Below are 18,373 nucleotides of genomic sequence, written 5' to 3'. Positions count from 1 at the left end.
AAAGTCCTTCTAGCCATCAGTGCCGCCATAAAGTGTTTCATGTAGCAAAATTTCCTAAACATTTACACTGTCTGAATAAAGTTTACACAAGGTGGATAACTCTAAATTACTCGCTACAGATGATTGCCGCTAAAAAATGGCTACGCCAGTCCTTCACATTTTACTCACGCTTCCGTGATTTTCCGGCAATCATTTCGAATAAACTTACTAATCCAAGGGAGACAATTAGCGGTTCTACGATGGATCTACAAGAATGGTTCAACAGAATACGAAGGCCTTACTGTATATACTATTGTTCTGAATTCAAATTTGATATTGCACATAACACTGAGTTATATGTTATCCAACACAGAAATACAAAATCTTCGTTCACATGTTGTATTTGGGCTTTAGGCCACAAAAAAGAACGGTTTCGCTAACCATATATATGAATAATGTCTTTTATACTTTACGTACACTGTAATCTACCGATACTACACTACACTGAACTACACTATACTTCACGACGTTACATTATGCTACACTACACACTGCACTACACCTACTTCACTACACAACAGAATACAACAGTACACTACACAACAGAATACAACACTACACTACACTACACTACACTACGCCACACTACACTACACTACACTACACTACGCCACACCGTACTGCACTACACAACAGAACACACAACTACTCAACATAACACAAAACTACGCCACCCCACACTATACTACACTCCACTCGACTACGCTACACTACAACTGAAGACAACACTACACTACACCACGCTGCACTGCACTGCACTGCACTGCAACACCACACCGCACCACACCACACTGGTTGACGGGGCCCAGTGCTTACAGAACTCGCCTATCATGTGGAAGAACCGGTTTCTATACTTCCAACATCAGTACAATGTGTGAAGTTCATTGCTAATATCCCCGGTCGTGATATTCCTAGAATGATGCTAAAAAGGCGTAAAACGACACGATTACAATTACCGGTCGTATTAAAAGTTGAATTTAGTAGACTTTTATAGGTTCCTGAATAGTTTCTCTGGCGACGTGTGAAGGTACGATGCAGGCAGTCTGTGTGTCCGCGATGGTCACCTGCCCGCTTGTATGTGGTCAGTATTGTGTCAGACAGACGATTCATTCAACTCCTCTGTGCGACAGTGCTAGCTATTGCGTATTCATATCGTTTTTAGGTGGTGATTAACTGTAACTGTCTTCATTCTCAACTAAAAATCACTTTCCTATGATGATTAAGAAAGAATCTAAACGTTAGAGTCAAAAGTCTTATGGTCCTGTCTATTTAGAAAAACAAAACAAAAAAAACCACACACAACCCCCACCACCCATTCAAACATTTCATTCTCTGTTTTGCTTATGAGTGGTGGAAGACGGATAATCGTATTTATTCGATTTATTTAGGAGACAGACATGCTGTACTGAATTGATGGCGACTAAATTTCAACTGGAACCGAATTGGAAAATCAGATAGCGTCAATCCAGAATTCATACCGTCTAATTTTTCTGAACAACCAATCAAAATCCAGTATTTTCTTGAGTCATGGTAGAATGACTGATGAATCGCATACTCGTCGTTGCTGGGATATAGCGCCATCGAAGAATTTGGTCCTTCAAACCAGCAGTATACGTCTTGGTGAAGAGAATAATATAGTTTCACGCAAGAAATTTCCAAAATCAACGAATTCTGATTCGAATGTAAAATACCCTCTGTTATCTTTCAATAATATAATCTGTCGAGAAAACTTGGCATCTTCAACAAAAGGTTGTGTATGTCCATGGCACCAAGGGTAATGAAGCGTAGCGTCAACGCCTCTGCCACGTCACTCAATCTTACTACCACAAAGACATCCGAAAACGTCAGCGATGGTATCTGAATACGTCAGCAATGGTATCTGAATACGTCAGCAATGGTTTCTGAATACGTCAGCAATGCCAAAGAGGGCTCCGGTCGTTCATATTGATTTTGATTACACTTGCACTTTAGAATGTCAAGTAGAGAATATTAACCTCGGGTTTTTCGTTTGTGTAAATTTCATGTTTGGAATAATAATTACATGCCACATACTCTTTTCCTTGATGTATCGTAAGTTTAAGTGAAAATAATTACATAACACAAAAATACGATATTGGGATACGAAAACGCTCTAGAGAAATTCTCATTTTATCATGTAATGTTATTCTTGTCTCAAAGTAATCGATGTTTTTTATTATGTAATTTCACTCACAGCAGCATTCGATGAAACGTGCGGTTATGTTTTCCAGTGAAACGATCAAAGTACAATTTTGTGCCAAATCACTTGCAGTCACGTTAGCAGCCATGTTTCTGACATATCTTGACCGGTGCATCGGGAACGTTTCTTAAGGACCGATCATAATTTATGGCTGGGGGTGGGGTGGTGGTGGTGGTGGTGGAGTGATGATTTCTCGAGGTGGATGTACAATTAATGTGAGTAAGTGAACAAGTGACAAGTGACCCCCCCCCCCCCCCCCCCCCCCGCTAGCTTGCCATGTACATAATCAATGAATCCCCCTCCTGGACATGTGCTCAGAACTGATGACGACACCCACCTCTCTCTCTCTCTCTCTCTCTCTCTCTCTCTCTCTCTCACACACACACACACACACACACACACACACACACACACACACACTAACTAACTAACTAACTACTCAATAATGGTATCTAGATCTGTTAGATAGGGCTGGACAGGTGGGACAGTAACGTGATTGTAGACAGAGTATGGGGACTGTAGACAGAGTAGCTGGGTACTTATGATTCTTAACCGGAATACCATGGGTTTTACTCAAATTTGCCACTGTCGATCTTAGTCCAGTTCTTCGAATTTTTCCACTTAGTAAAATACTTTATTCGCCGGGGGCCGGCAGACCAGTTACGTATACTCATAAAAAAGTAGGGGAACTTATTTTTTTTTATACGATTACTATTATGTAGGAGATTTATTGGAGTCAATCAATGTTGATATGATAATATTAAATCTTTTGAGAGTGCATCACCATTTGCACTTCCTTACAACCACAGTTATTTGGAATGTAGTCGCTTGTGAAAGATGATTGCATGTGTACGATTTAAATTTTAAAACAAACGATGAGAAACAAATACTAACAAATGTGTGATGCAAGATGATAATATTCTAAGTGATTTCTCGACCTTCTTGAAATCCGTCAAATTCAAGAATGGGACCCCATGCACGTGTTGTTCACCTGCATATCATTCGTTGTGTTTAGGGGTGATAATAGAGGCAATTTGTGGTGCGTTCATAATATGCCTGGACCTGACCTTGAAACGTTTGTCAACGTTAAAACTTCCTATCCAAACTGAAAGTTCGGATTCCCCTACTTTTTTTAAAAAAGAGTATATAAGATAACACTAGTCTCGTATGTACTTTGGCGATTCGTTTCCAGATGGGACCTCCACGACAATAGCCCATTGTAAAAGGTGGGTTCAGTGCCGAAACAACTGAACATTATACTCTCTTTCACGGTAGTTTTATAGACCTTGGATGGTTTGATGTTATTAAGCCGGCTCCCACAGAGCGATCTAAACTATCGTGTCACGGCCTGACTGAATCACCTTCACCGGCAACAGTAACATCATCAGGTCACTTTGTCCTCGTAGATGCAACCACATTTTAGGCTGTCTCTAGATATACGCCTGAAAGCGTTTACAAGGGCAGATACAACTTTTTGAAAAAGGAAAAAAAACAGCGGCGGTGGTGGGGTAGTGTGTGTTGTGTGGCGTTTGTAAGTTTGCAAACAGTTCAGAAAAGACACGACTCCCCCTTCGCCCCATTACCCACCACCACCCCAATCCGCCTACGAATATTTTTAGTGTCACCTTAGCGAGATCCAAATTCTTAAAAATCTGTCGTTCTATTGAATATGAAGACAGGTGGTGAATTTGAAGATTTCACGGACTGTTATAATATATAGGTCTACTTATATTGGTGGTGAAAGTGGTTTAAAATATCACTCGGTAAGATAGTTTACGCCAGTCACCATATAAGCGTTACCGTGGTAATTGGTGTACAAGGTATACTGTGTGTCTGAGTTTGGTTCGCTTTGAACACTCTTTATATACATAATGGCAGACCATGATTCGAAGCAATTCGTTGACTTTAAACACTGTGATGAAACAACATATATGGATATGGAGTCAGTGTTAATTTCTTCAAAAGATTAAGCTATATACTGATCCCCCTTCATTACTAACAGACAGTAATATATTAGTGGTCAGCAGATGTGGAATTGTGAAAGTACATAGACAAGATTTCGAAGCTACGGTTTGTTGCCAGAACCAAAAATGAGCTTCACACACTGCATCCATAAGGGGAATCGAACACGGGTCTTTGGCGTGTAGATGGTTCAACCAATAAAAGGCTACCTAACCGCGCAAAGCTAATGAAGAGAAGTTTACAGGGCGAAGAGTGTAAACCCATCGTTCACACAGATAGATCAAATATCACAATATGAACTAAAACACACATTTATTTAAAATATGGTTATAATGACTGGGTAATAGAAACATCTTCAGTCATTTCTTTGGTGGGATGAAACATGTGGTATTCCAGTTCTACTGACCCAGTTGTGTGTGCGAACATCATGCCTACCCTACAAAGAAATTCATTTTGAGAGTTTGAGAGTTCAAAGAGTAAAAGTCAGATGATGCCCGATAGATATAATTCAGTTTCATTACCCTCTGGTTTCTGTTGCCGTGTCGTATACCCATCTTGTCTCGACTGACTCACAGTCCCAACCCTCTATAACTCTCTCTTCGGGGGTGGCCCAGCGGTTAAAGCGTTCGCTCGTCACGTCGGAGATCCGTTTACGATTCACCACATGGGTCCGAAGCATGAAGCCCATTCAGGGTCTGCCCTGTGGCAATATTGCTGGAACAAAGCTAAACACGGTTAAGAACATACGTACTACTAGTTTCCCTTCCGTCCAGTCTTCACTGAAATGTCTCACGGTCCTAGTCCTATAATCCTCTACCTTCCGTCCAGCCTTCACTGTGTTGTCTCAATGTCTTAGTCCTATAATCCTCTCCCTTCTGCCCAGCCTTCACTGAAATGTCTCACGGCCCTAGTCCTATAATCTTCTCCCTTCCGTCCAGCCTTCACTGTGTTGTCTCAATGTCTTAGTCCTATAATCCTCTCCCTTCTGTCCAGCCTTCACTGAAATGTCTCACGGCCCTAGTCCTATAATCTTCTCCCTTCCGTTCAGCCTTCACTGTGATGTCTCACGGTCCAACCATATAATCCTTTCCCTTCCGTACAGTCTTCACTGTGAAGTCTCACTGTCTTAGTCCTAAATCCTCTCCCTTCCGTCCAGCCTTCACTGTGATGTCTCACGGCCCTAGTCCTATAATCCTCTCCCTTCCGTCCAGCCTTCACTGTGAGGTCTCACGGTCCAACCATATAATCCTTTCCCTTCCGTACAGTCTTCATTTTGATGTCTCACTGTCTTAGTCCTATAATCCTCTCCCTTCCGTCCAGCCTTCACTGTGATGTCTCACGGCCCTAGTCCTATAATCCTCTCCCTTCCGTCCAGCCTTCACTGTGATGTCTCACTGTCCTAGTCCTATAATCCTCTCCCTTCCGTCCAGCCTTCACTGTGATGTCTCACGGCCCTAGTCCTATAATCCTTTCCCTTCCGTCCAGCCTTCACTGTGATGTCTCACGGTCCAACCCTTTAATCCTTTCCCTTCCGTCCAGCCTTCACTGTGATGTCTCACGGTCCTCGTCCTATAATCCTCTCCCTTCCGTCCAGCCTTCACTGTGATGTCTCACGGTCCAACCATATAATCATTTCCCTTCCGTCCAGCCTTCACTGTGATGTCTCACGGTCCTCGTCCTATAATCCTCTCCCTTCCGTCCAGCCTTCACTGAAATGTCTCACGGCCCTAGCCCTATAATCCTCTCCCTTCCGTCCAGCCTTTACTGTGATGTCTCACGGTCCTCGTCCTATAATCCTCTCCCTTCCGTCCAGCCTTCACTGAAATGTCTCACGGTCCTCGTCCTATAATCCTCTCCCTTCCGTCCAGTCTTCACTGAAATGTCTCACGGTCCTAGTCCTATAAGCCTCTCCCTTCCGTTCAGCCTTCACTGAAATGTCACTTCCCAAATGGAGAATTTTAAAAGGTCTGAACGGCCATTCTCATCCTGGGTCCTTTTAAATCAATGTGTAGCTTGTTAATATGTTAATATGAAAATACATATTTTCACAAACTATTGTTAGTCTAGCACGTGCGCTAATAGACTAACAGCTAGTCTCTGAAATGAACATATTTTACTGATAAAAACGTTCATAGTGAAAAAAAATATATAATGAAATGGAGCCCCGAGACCTTCATTTTCAGATGGAAATCTAGACTTGCCACATTTTCTAGACTTGCGTGGGCTTTCTTGGATATATATACTTCAGGGTCTGTACGACAGATCAGTGGGCTAATAAAAACAGTAGATTACACTTTTGTGTCGCTTCCATGTGACATGTCCAATTAAATGTCTTGGATTAGTCAGTCTGGGTTGTGTGCGTGTGTATGCGTAAAAAAACAGGGACATCGCCATGCTGGGTATGCGTCTTCATCACATGAACCTAAACGTGGGCACCATCTTGTTTGATCACAACTGACGGAGTGAGTTTAGTTTTACGCCATTTTCAACGTTTGATTACAAAGTATCGTATGCTGTGCATGAACAGTGATGTAGTCCGTAACAATGAAATAAAGACTTAAGAAAATGAAACACATGGGTTTTACAGTCATGCATACCTGAAACAGATAATAACGCCACGAAGATCTAGTGCACTTACAGTACACTTATAACATTACATACGACCAAGACACCATGTCGCTGGAATATTGCTGGGTGTGGCATTTAACAACAAACAAACAACAGCTGTGAACGCGAATTTATGAAAGGACATCGACAAGTTATCAACATAAGAAAAATATAGCACCTTAAATGAATGACTTACTTTCCGAAGTTCGTGTGTTTTGAAGAATCTTGCCAGACAGTGAAATAATTATGACTACAACGTTTTCTCCCAGTCCAATCAAAGCCACCAAGGCCATTACTCTAGGTTAACTAATAAACTTCTCGGCTTTACAGTTGGACGTTAATACATGTATGATAACGCTAATCCGTGCCTTTCTTAATGTATTCTTAATATTAATACATTCATCGAGTCACCAGGGCTCCTAAAGATAAGTTTGTCAGCATAACATAACCACTTCATTTGATAATACATATTTCTAAAAATATACATGATCTCATAACGAAAATGGTAAAACCACAACTCGCGACCTAGAGTCTGTCTCACAGTCACTGAGACCTCTTCTGAATCTCCCTTCTAAATGGGGCTTCTTTTCAATTCCAGAGGAACTGTTTATTTCTGCAAAATATTTTAAATTCACAGAAAAGCGTTAATCTCATCGCACCCTTGATTTACCTAAAACGCTGAACCGTCGCTTGGCTGGAACCCCACGCAGTCCTCAGACGTATGCGCCATAAGATGAATAATTAAACACCATTAATGCAAACAATAGATCTTTCAATAGTGCGTAGAACCTAAGAGTACAAAGTCGTTATGCTGGCCATTAGGTTTACACATAGTTACTACATGATGTCATCTAGTCACACAGGTAAGCTGACAAGCCTGTTTGTTTGTCAATATACGCTTTTCAACCATGTGGGCGGAGGGCATGCGTTACCTGTGTCCCGATGAGCAAGAGAGCACCGACGCTAGCTCACTATCGATTTCTGAATGACGACATCCAATGGCATTTTTTGAGTAGCAGCTAGTAATTGAAATATCTGACAACCGTGCCGATAATTCCGTTGCATGAAGTCTCGGCTGAAATGATTGTTGGAGAATACCTCGCTCTACCTTCTAGTGACCCACGCAAGAGGGCGGGGCAGTTGTTGCTTTCAAGGTGTTGCACATGCGCAATCAGCAAGTCATAGACTGAGTACCTTGCTTGTACCGACCGACACGGTCCAATTTGGTTTAGGTTGACTTTTTACAGAAGCGTCCGGCTATCTGTGTCAGTTTTAACACAGTAGATATTTTACTGGATTATTAACAGCTTCCAAGGCGTGGAACTGACACTGGGGGCTACTTCAGGCAGAAACCGTGATCGGATTTCTTGAAAAATGTGTTACGATCTGTTGAGAATGATTAAATGACGTGACACAGTCGTGAATTGGAGCACGGATTTCGAGCGCACGTTCACGGATTTTAACCCATATTTTACAGATAGCTTGAAGGTAGGTACCAATATGACAGGTGCTCGTAATTTATGGTGTCATGAGCAATCACCAAGACGCCTGACGAAGGCACGTTTCATCAGTCAGCCGACTCTCAAACAAACATGGCTGACAACTCGTTATCGGTGGCGCTCTAGTAGAATGATTGCTGCCTATGTCTTTTATATGTTTCCAGAAATCATTTAAATTTATGTCCATATCGTTCATTACACATCAAGGTTTCAAGACGACTTTCTTATTTTTCTGAATCTTGCAGCGCATAGTCAGTTGTCGCCATGAACTCTGGGGCAACCGGTTTTCATTCACCACTGCCTGCAATGCTATCGAGCAGTAGCAGATTCCTATTGGAATACTCGTCCCAGCACTGTTCGAGCGTGCGAACTGTATGGGTCAAGTGGTGTAGGTGTGAACCGTATATTATGGGTTGATGAAACTTGTGTATCGTCACGCTCAATTGGCTTAATGAGTAGAGAATGATAAGTCAAAGAATGAGGTCACACACGAGTAAGACGTTTACCATGAACAGTAGCAGAAAGTCAGCACTTCCTAACCTGCTACTGTTTTGACTGAAGATACTGATATAGGTTTATCGTATAACTGATGGCATAGTAACTGACGCTTCTGATTAATTTTCTTACAGTTATTATAACCATGTCAACAATTCATGTGATTATATACCAAAATGTGTTTAATTTCATGTGTTTAAATTTTGACCCCCCCCCCCCTACTGGCTAGTGAGGCATACCACTTATCACCAGCACCAGGCTGTAGATCTACTGCTTGCACAGACAGCTTGACTTTTACTAGTCCAGCATATGAACTAGACTTGTACTCATGTAGTATTTCTCACATTGACACATCACACAAGCGATAGGCTACAGTAGTTGAAATCACTGGCTGTATTTTACATTGTAGATGTGAAAAATATGAATCCCCTTGGAAGATGAGACCCAAACATAGTGTGTGCGTGCGTGCGTGCGTGGGAGAGAGAGAGAGAGATGAGACCATTAGTGTGTTGACATGAAAATTCATATGTGATGAGAATTGAATGAAAATCATCCTGGCTATATTCTGAATCGATGACATTGCAGTTCAGATCATAAACAGTGGATCTAAAAGTATCCATAATGCCAACACTCAATCACTAACCTTTGACCTAAATTTCCAACTCTGTCTTATGGACTCGACAGTTACTATGCAAATGATACTGACAAACTATAACTGTCAGTTTTCACCTTTATCTTTATTTTTTCCCCATGAAAACAAACATTACCAAAATTGCAAACCACTACTCAAAAAGTCAACTTTGACAAGTTCAACCATGTGGCGACATCTCAATTATTCATGTCAGCTTAAAACGGAATCCATCAACATTCACAATGAGAGCAAGTTTAGTTCTTTCAAATTTCTTTTTCTTCTAAACACATTCCAATTTTGAAATTTCTTCAATTTGTCAAGGTTGGCAACACAACAGTTTTATTAGCAAATTTATGTCACATTTGCTAAATAACATGGAAAATTAAGAAATGGTGATAACTGGTCTTGTTGTTGGGGAAGCACAATATACACTACAACACTTACCGTTGACCATGTTGACTGTGTTTTGGAGAAACTAAATCGACAACTGTCAACATGCAAGGAACATAGTTGGTGAGTGGCTAAACTTTCATCAAGATAAATTCTGTTTCATTATGTTAGAAACAATGAAGCAGATTGTAAAAGACACCTGAAAAATGGCGATGATAGTCTCTATCCATTATGTACAGGATCTTTATATTATTGGAATCATGTGGAGAATGTTAGGATGTTTGTTATCACCTACACCTCAGATCTGACACACTGACACATTAAATATAGATTGTTGTATTACTTGTACGGCAAACAAACCTGACCTAACAATCAAGAGGATGACACTCAACCATAGGCATAAAAATTATTATTACATTGACTGGAAATGTTGTGAACAGTATTGCTAGAGAGAAGAACATCCTTCTTCCAGTCTGTGCAATCTTTATCTCTTTTTGCAAATGTGCATATGGATTTAACAGAGCCAGAGCATCAGATAAACAGTCCAAACATATCAACATTATCCTATTAATTTTCAGTTGCTTGAAATTTAAAATCCCCCTTTACTATTACCCAGTGTGTCCTTTCCAAGCTGTGTATCCATTTCTAGTGTATGTGTTATATATACACATATCCCACATTTCTCACGATGTATTTATTAGCATTGAACAATGCATAGAAAGGTACTGCAATATCACATGTTTATTATCAGTCATCTATTCTGCTGTTCCATTCATGGTACCAAAGAAACACACAGAAGCCACAGGAACATGTTTATAGCAGAATTGTCATAAAAGATGTCCTGTTCCCATGTGTGAAAATACCAAGAGACTTGACCCATGAGGGTTAGAACATTTTATGTTCAGAAAATCCAAATGGCAATGATGATTTTTTAGCTTTGAGTATTTACTGAGTGCTGGTCCTTCAGAGTTTGTTAATGACTGTTTGATGAAGCTGTCAGCAACCATGAAATATTCTAATTGTTCCGTTTTACCTTTCGAAGATCAGACCAAGCAGTTCTGTGAAGTGAGAAGAAATTCAAGTAAACAAGTACATGGTCATGTACATGAGAAATCTGACCTTTACTGTTTAGTTGTAATAGGACCAGTCTTTAGGCCCTATGACCATGTCTGTTTAAAGTGAGAGATACTTTCGCTGCACGAGAATCATGCTCATCATAAGCTTTTGTCACATTTGAAAGTACTTTCCGAATGTTGTAATTGTATGTACAGCTTGACAAGCTAATACTTTCCCAGTTTTCATCACAGTTTCAGAAAACTGGTTGGAATGAACTTTGACCTGATGTATTTGTCTCCTGATGATTTGTCATTGTGCATATGGACATTAATAACAAAGATGATTTTGCATGTCAGTCAATTCCATAGCCACACCTGTGCCAGTGAACAGACATTATTAGGGACCATTTCAAATTTATGTCTCTCTCTCTCTCTCTCTCTCTCTCTCTCTCTCTCTCTCTCTCTCTCTCTCTCTCTCTCTCTCTCTCTCTCTCTCTCTCTCTCTCTCTCTCTCTCTCTCTCTCTCTCTCTCTCACACACACACACACACACACACACACACACACACACATACACACACACAAAATTCATGTATGAAGTAAATGACCTCCTGCATGTCATGTACAAAATCTATGAGGACCACAAAGTACATGTGTACCAAATTAATGACCTCCCCACCCCCTAGCCCTGAACAAAATAGGTGACCCCCTTGTAATCATCAATCCCAATAGCCCTAAATTATGAATGGTCCTAAAGAAAATCACTTACATGTGTCAGTCTAAAAAAATGTTCTTTTATACAGCTCTAAGACCCTGTCAGTGACAACATACACCTTGATGGTAGCCATGTTTTTCAGTTACAACACCTGTGCATACAGTGTATTTATAGTCATCAGCATTAAGACAATGTACTGACTTTCTAGAACAAATCTCCATTGATTAATCTACTGTTATTTTAGGATTCTGCATATTTGTCATTGATATTCTCGCCTATGTCAGCACTGCCAGCAGGTTGAGGTGACTTATTTGTAGTCACTTCCTTGTTGTTCTATGATCACCTGTAGGTGAATTGTGAAGTTTCAAACATGTAAAATTGACAGCTCATCTGTCACATTATAAAATAATTTTTGTCAAACACATTTTGCAACAGTGCCTGGTACTAATCAGGAGGAGGGGGATATGGTACAGGTAAATAATCTAATCTAAAGAGGTGGCAATAGGACACAGTCTTAAGATCTCGGTGTGGTAAGAATTACATAGCATCAGGAAAGACACGTCTGGAGGAAACAGTCAGCACTCAGACAGATATATTTAGAAGTTAATTGTAGAAAGACAAAATGATAACCTGACTAAATGTCTCAAGAACTTTGGTTGATGTTAAGTGCAGTGTGATTCACACTGACACATGCGTCCATAATTTGTGTATTACCTGTGGATGGCCTGACAGTGGAACAGTTTAGGTGACTTCTTGACCAAGTGAATTTCATATTCTCCTTTTGTCTTTTTAAGTGATACCAGCGTGATGGTTAATGATGGAAATCAGGAATTAATCTACACCTGTTCAGGCGCTGATATTTCCCTCCAGCTGTTGGCGTCAGTAATTTCCCAGACTGGATTGAATAATTTCTCAGTTCATGTCAATTTTGTCTCTGATGTGATAGCTTTATGCACTTTTATACTCTGCTGTACATGTGACTTGTATTTCAATAGTAATAGCAGTCATGGTGTGGAAGAATGTTTTATGAGCAATTTAACAATATTTAACATTAAGTGTCAAAAACATTCAATTTCTCGCAAAATAAAAATTAAAAATATCTAGGAGTTGAACAAGATAGTCTTTTTCAAAATTTACCTTTCAGCATCCTTGATAAAATCCCAGGACTTAGTTCCACAAAGTGATCTTAGTGCTATGGTTATCATAGTATTGTCGAAGTATAGGAGTTATGATCATCGTAATATGAAGATAGCTTTCTGGAACAAATACCCGAATACCAAGGAATGCTAAATAAGAGGGGAGAAACAGAAATGGCTCCAATGAGTGTGTGAGGCCATGTTTGTAGATGTGATGGTTCAGTGTTGTCCAAATGGGGTAGTTGACATGGGAGTGTTGTAGTTTACATTGATGACCATTGTTTGTCTGAGGGAGGTCTAGGTCAAACAAGGAAGATGACACTGTTGATATGGCTGACCCTAGTGGTATGTTGTGAATGGGACATGCTTGTCAGAAGTAAGTTTTCTTTGTGTTGGTAGGTGGAAGTGTGGCAGATGTCAAGGTGAAAGGCAAGTGTTTAGGAAAGGGCTTATGGAGGCTAAAACAGAAGTTCGGACAATCTTGGATCGCATGGAGCACCTGCTGTTGTTGGGGAGTGGTAGAGGATCATGTTAATAGACAATACATATTTTGTTCTGCAGTGCTTATGATATTGATTTGATTCAGTTTTTACTGGGAGACACATTGATAACATGATGGACATGTTGCCACACTGATAAAATTGTGCGCAGTGTTCCCACAGTGATCGAATAGTGCCCAATATTGCCATACTGATTAAATGCTGTACATGTTGCCATACTGATAACAGACAGTACATGTTGCTACATTGATAACAGACAGTACATGTTGCTACATTGATAACAGACTGTAGGTATTGCAACATGATAACAGACTGTAGGTGTTGCAACATGATAACAGACTGTAGGTGTTGCAACATGACAACAGACTGTAGGTATTGCAACATGATAACAGACTGTAGGTGTTGCAACATGATAACAGACTGTAGGTGTTGCAACATGATAACAGACTGTAGGTGTTGCAACATGATAGCAGACTGTAGGTGTTGCAACACTGATAACAGACTGTAGGTGTTGCAACATGATAACAGACTGTAGGTGTTGCATCATGATAACAGACTTTAGGTATTGCATCATGATAACAGACTGTAGGTATTGCAACACTGATAACAGACTGTAGGTGTTGCAACACTGATAAAATAATGCACACTTAGCCACTGGAACAGAAGGACAAGACACAACTTGTATTCATAATTGCTTTTAAGCGACGTAATAACAACATTCCCTCCTACCGATTGGGAAATGTTAGAAAACATCTGTTTTATCTTATGTTCCTAGCATAACATTCAAAGTCATTGTGAAAAACTGTATAAATAGTAGATAAAACATCCTTATGCTATCTTTTAACCCTCCTTCAGGTGTCAGAAGCCGACCTGGGTCAACATGACATAATGTGCATTGAGATAAAATATAAAACCTGTTTATACATGTTGATAAAAGTTGTCCGTGCTCTAGACTATTGATATTTAAGCCATTATGATGACATTATGGTATCGTTGTGCAGTAGACAGGAATCTGCTTGCACTTTGAACTAAATTTGTGCACATATAACTGATGCAAGTCATTATGCAAAAATTTAGTGAAATTAGAAATCAACATTAACTAATATTTTTTGAGACAGTTTCTTGAATCAGACTGAACATAGTCATAATTCTCCACTGTTCTCTATTGGTAATATTAATGTTACAACATGATGATGATTAAATATGGCTCATCATCCCACACCCATGCCTCCACAGACAATGGATGTGCAGCCAGTACATGAGGACTGTTATAATTCACTCGCATATTTAGTGAATCAATCTGTAAACCTCTGCAATTCTGTATTTAATGACCAATCGAATCCACATAAATTGTTAAAAAAGGGAGTGATTGTATTTGAGTTTTATTTATCTAAGCTAGATATTAAAAAATGGAATACTAGTATATCCAAGTCATTGAGGACACGATATCCACACTGACCATCATGATGATGAATTTATGCTTGGTCAAACCATGTCAAAGATTACATTCTGTTCGTGTTTCTCTGTATATATAATGAATATATTTTATGCTCGTTTTTCTGAGTAGATTTTTAGTAGTATAATGAGTATATTTTATTGTTTTTCTTAGTATAATGAATATATTTCATTGTTTTTCTGAGTATGATGTTTTTGTAAGTATAATGTATATAATTTATCCTTATTTTTCTTAGTATGATGAATATATTTTATTGTTTTTCTGAGTAAAACGAATATATTATTTTCTTGTTACTCTTAGTACAATGAATAATACACCAACTGCCAACTTGATGTTTATTACCCAATATCCATATTCTATATAAAACGGTGTTCAGTACACAAGCCAGATAGAAAATCACTACATTGCAGGAGCACAGAAACAATAGGCCATATATATACAGACTGGTTATATTTGATGCATCTGACACTTACCCCTCCACCTCAGGCTCTGTTTTCTTGGGCAGGTTGTTAATACACAAGATTTAATCAGCTGACTGAACATAATGGCGTTAATTCTGTGTCGATTATGTCATGATGTATGCTTGTGTGGGAACATCTTTTCGATTAATTGGATTCCTAATTTTGATCTGCATTAAGCTCCCTAATGATGTTAGAATAGAATATCTTGGTTATGCAATCAGTAACAGACCTTCGCTAATGATTGATCATTAACGATTATCAGATGGTTAGACTTTTATGATGTGGTGACTGACTTGCGTAAATGACTTCTATATAATTTATTCATTAAATATGTATTTCAAGGGAACAATCATTTTATGAATCTAAATAGAATTATTCATAACAGCTAAAAGAACCACTTTCAGAATCAGAATTCAGGAATATGATTAGAGCAAGTTCAGATAATGAAATAATGAGGTTTTTGACATGTGGTTTCTGATTCTACAAGAAATAGCATGAATTATTTTTTGATGGGTCTAAAAATCAAGTGGAGGAATCTAATATTATTCACAGGATATTCCAAATATCTAATACTGGTGTCAGAGATGACCACCAAGCATGAGATAGACAATCCGAGTTACTTGGATAATTGAGTGCCACAACTGATTGCAGGGATTGTTAATGCTAGGTTTGATTTCATTCACAGATTTGTCTGATCCAGGCAGGTTTAAATGTGCTGTGGCATCAAACAACATTCACTCCCTCAGACTGATTCTAAATCCAGCTGTCAGTTTAGATCTGTGTTCAACATTTTCCAGAAGTCCAATCACTCATGCATTCACTCATGAGTACCGGAAACTACAGTCTGCCCAGTACCACATGCTATGCATACAATACACAAGTAGTTGGAGTCATGCATAACAAAGTTGTTTATGATCTAGAGTTCTTCCACCTCCATCCCAGTCAGGATTATTGACTGACTACCATATGCTTGTCATTAGACAACACTAGATCAAGGATTTGATAGTTACAGTGATACATCTGCAGGGATTCATCTGGACCTTCTCTGAGGCTGACACTCGCCCCTGTAGCAGTGTCGGCAAACTTTACCTGTTCATGTCAGTATTATCATTAAGTTGTTGAAATATATGTAATATCAAGCTAATGGGAGGTCTTTGCCAAGGTAGTTTTCATTAATTTCAGTGATGACTCAACAGAGGAAACTAGTTAAATATGGTCCCAAGGTATTTAGGAAAAAGAATACTTTCTGTTGTACTATTATGGGCACTTAGTCATGCTTGGACGGTGATCACCAAAGGACAACAAAGAGTTTGACTAGGCAGTTTTTGTCATATTCCCCAAGGATTTGTGGTTGTTTCTTAACTGATGTTAGATATCAGTATATTTAGTCCCTGTTATCTCCCACACTGCTGAGGTAAATAGAATTGTTTCCTACTAGCCAAAGGTACAACAGTAACCACCCTTCACCCCCACCCCCCCAAACCCTCAGGGAATGTGTTGGTGTTGTGTTTAATCCCAGAATTATTCCTTAGTCACAGTGTTCCAGATCACCTGCCTGCTACCCATTGTCAGCTGAAGCTGAAATATAAGTATTCCTTGAAGAACCTGATACACAGGCAGTATTTTCCTCTATGGCATACAGGGGCGGTGGGGTAGCCTAGTGGTTAAAACATTCGCTCTTCACGCTGAAGACCCGGGTTCAATTCCCCACATGGGTACAATGTGTGAGGCCCATTTTCTGGTGTCCCCCGCCATGATATCGCTGGAATATTGCTAAAAGCGGCGTAAAACCAAACTCACTCACTTACTCTATGGCATACAGCCCTATCCCATGCTGACCCTCTTGAGGGCTGATATAACATGGACATTTGGACATTCATTTTCTTTACTGTCTTATGTTGTCAAATTTACTGACGACAGTGAATATTAAATTGCATTGTTCTGCATTTGATTATATGTTAAGAAAGTGGAAGTAATTGTCTATGATTGAACTTTGTTATCTTTTCTGAATTGACATAAATGTTAATATGTTTGGCTGAAAATTCATTGAGTGAGTGAGTTAAGGCCTATGCTATGGTCAGTATCTGTTACTAGCATTTATGTCTTATTTTCTTTATGGACATTGACATTCATGAGCACCCCTGCCATGATATTGCTGGAATACTACTAAAAGCAGCGTAAAAACTCACTCACTCACTCACTCACTCACTCACTCAATGTGAGTGTCTGTGTGTGGAAGATCCCATGGTGGATCTGGACCCCCAGGGCTAATTCTATGGTGATGAGTGAGTGGAGGATCTCTGTGTTTTGTCAGTATCTGACTTCATGCTGCGAGTAACTTCTGTGGAAACACTGATATAATTGGAAGAAAGTAAACTGATCACAGATCCCGCTGGTCAGTCAGAAGCCTTAATTCTGGCTGAAGGATATTGATGTAAATCATGAAGCAGAATAAGTGAAGTATTATCCTTGTCCATTAGTCACAATTCATAAAACATCAAACACAGACAATCACGTTCAAGAATTTGGCAAAGACCAAAGGTGTCGTCTCTGCCCACAGTTGAGTTTCATATACTCTTCATGAGTGGATTAAATTTTCGATAGGTCAGAAGTCTTTATAGGGTGGTTGTTGACGAAATTGTAAAGTTAGCTGAATTCTTGAATGTAAATCATTGTAGCACTGGAAACCTTCCGTGATGTTGGTGTTTTTACTAGTGAAGTGCTTAGTCTGATGCTACTTACTGTTACAGTGTTAGGGTTGATGGTTAAGAGAATCAGTTGATTCTGAGGGAATGTGTCAGATACTGCACTCATGAGTTGACCAGCTATCTTATTGTGTATGACAACTCTTCCAAGGATGCTGTAGATATCAACCTTGGATAAATGGAGTCATCCCAGGCCATGTTCATTCATTGAAAGGTACAGAAAAGGTGACATATTTTCTTACATCGGTTTAAGATTATCAGTACATTTTTGTCGTGCTGAATTTGATTTGTATTGTCAACATACAGAATACTGTGAAAAAGAAGGTGCATATGTATGGTGACAACTTGCATTCTAAACTCTATAATACATGTACCTGACTCATCGACTGTCAGATTCCAGTTGCCTCCATGGTATAGTGGTTATTGTATCTGCTCATGGGTATAAAATGGAGGTCTAATACCATGGACCTGTCATACAAAAGATTGCAATTTGCTGTTAATCTGT

At 39.5% G+C, this 18,373-nt stretch overlaps 1 protein-coding gene across 4 annotated transcripts in view; it reads left to right on the top strand.

Moving 5' to 3' along the window:
- Nucleotides 1–7,994: 7,994 nt before the first annotated feature.
- The window catches only part of LOC137295107 (protein numb-like), a 93,473-nt gene continuing 83,094 nt past the window's right edge, over nucleotides 7,995–18,373 (top strand). For 2 of the 4 annotated variants that reach the window (XM_067826413.1, XM_067826408.1), the window contains exon 1: nucleotides 8,008–8,314. The gene's annotated coding sequence lies outside the window, so the exon portion shown is untranslated. Of the gene's footprint in view, nucleotides 8,315–18,373 lie in introns of all 4 variants that reach the window. The other 2 variants (XM_067826411.1, XM_067826412.1) reach the window with 2 other exon arrangements.

Source organism: Haliotis asinina, chromosome 8, assembly GCF_037392515.1.
Source record: "Haliotis asinina isolate JCU_RB_2024 chromosome 8, JCU_Hal_asi_v2, whole genome shotgun sequence".
NCBI lineage: Eukaryota > Metazoa > Mollusca > Gastropoda > Lepetellida > Haliotidae > Haliotis > Haliotis asinina.
The sequence above is the reverse complement of the archived record's forward strand: the minus strand, read 5'-3'. Positions and strand labels throughout refer to the sequence as shown.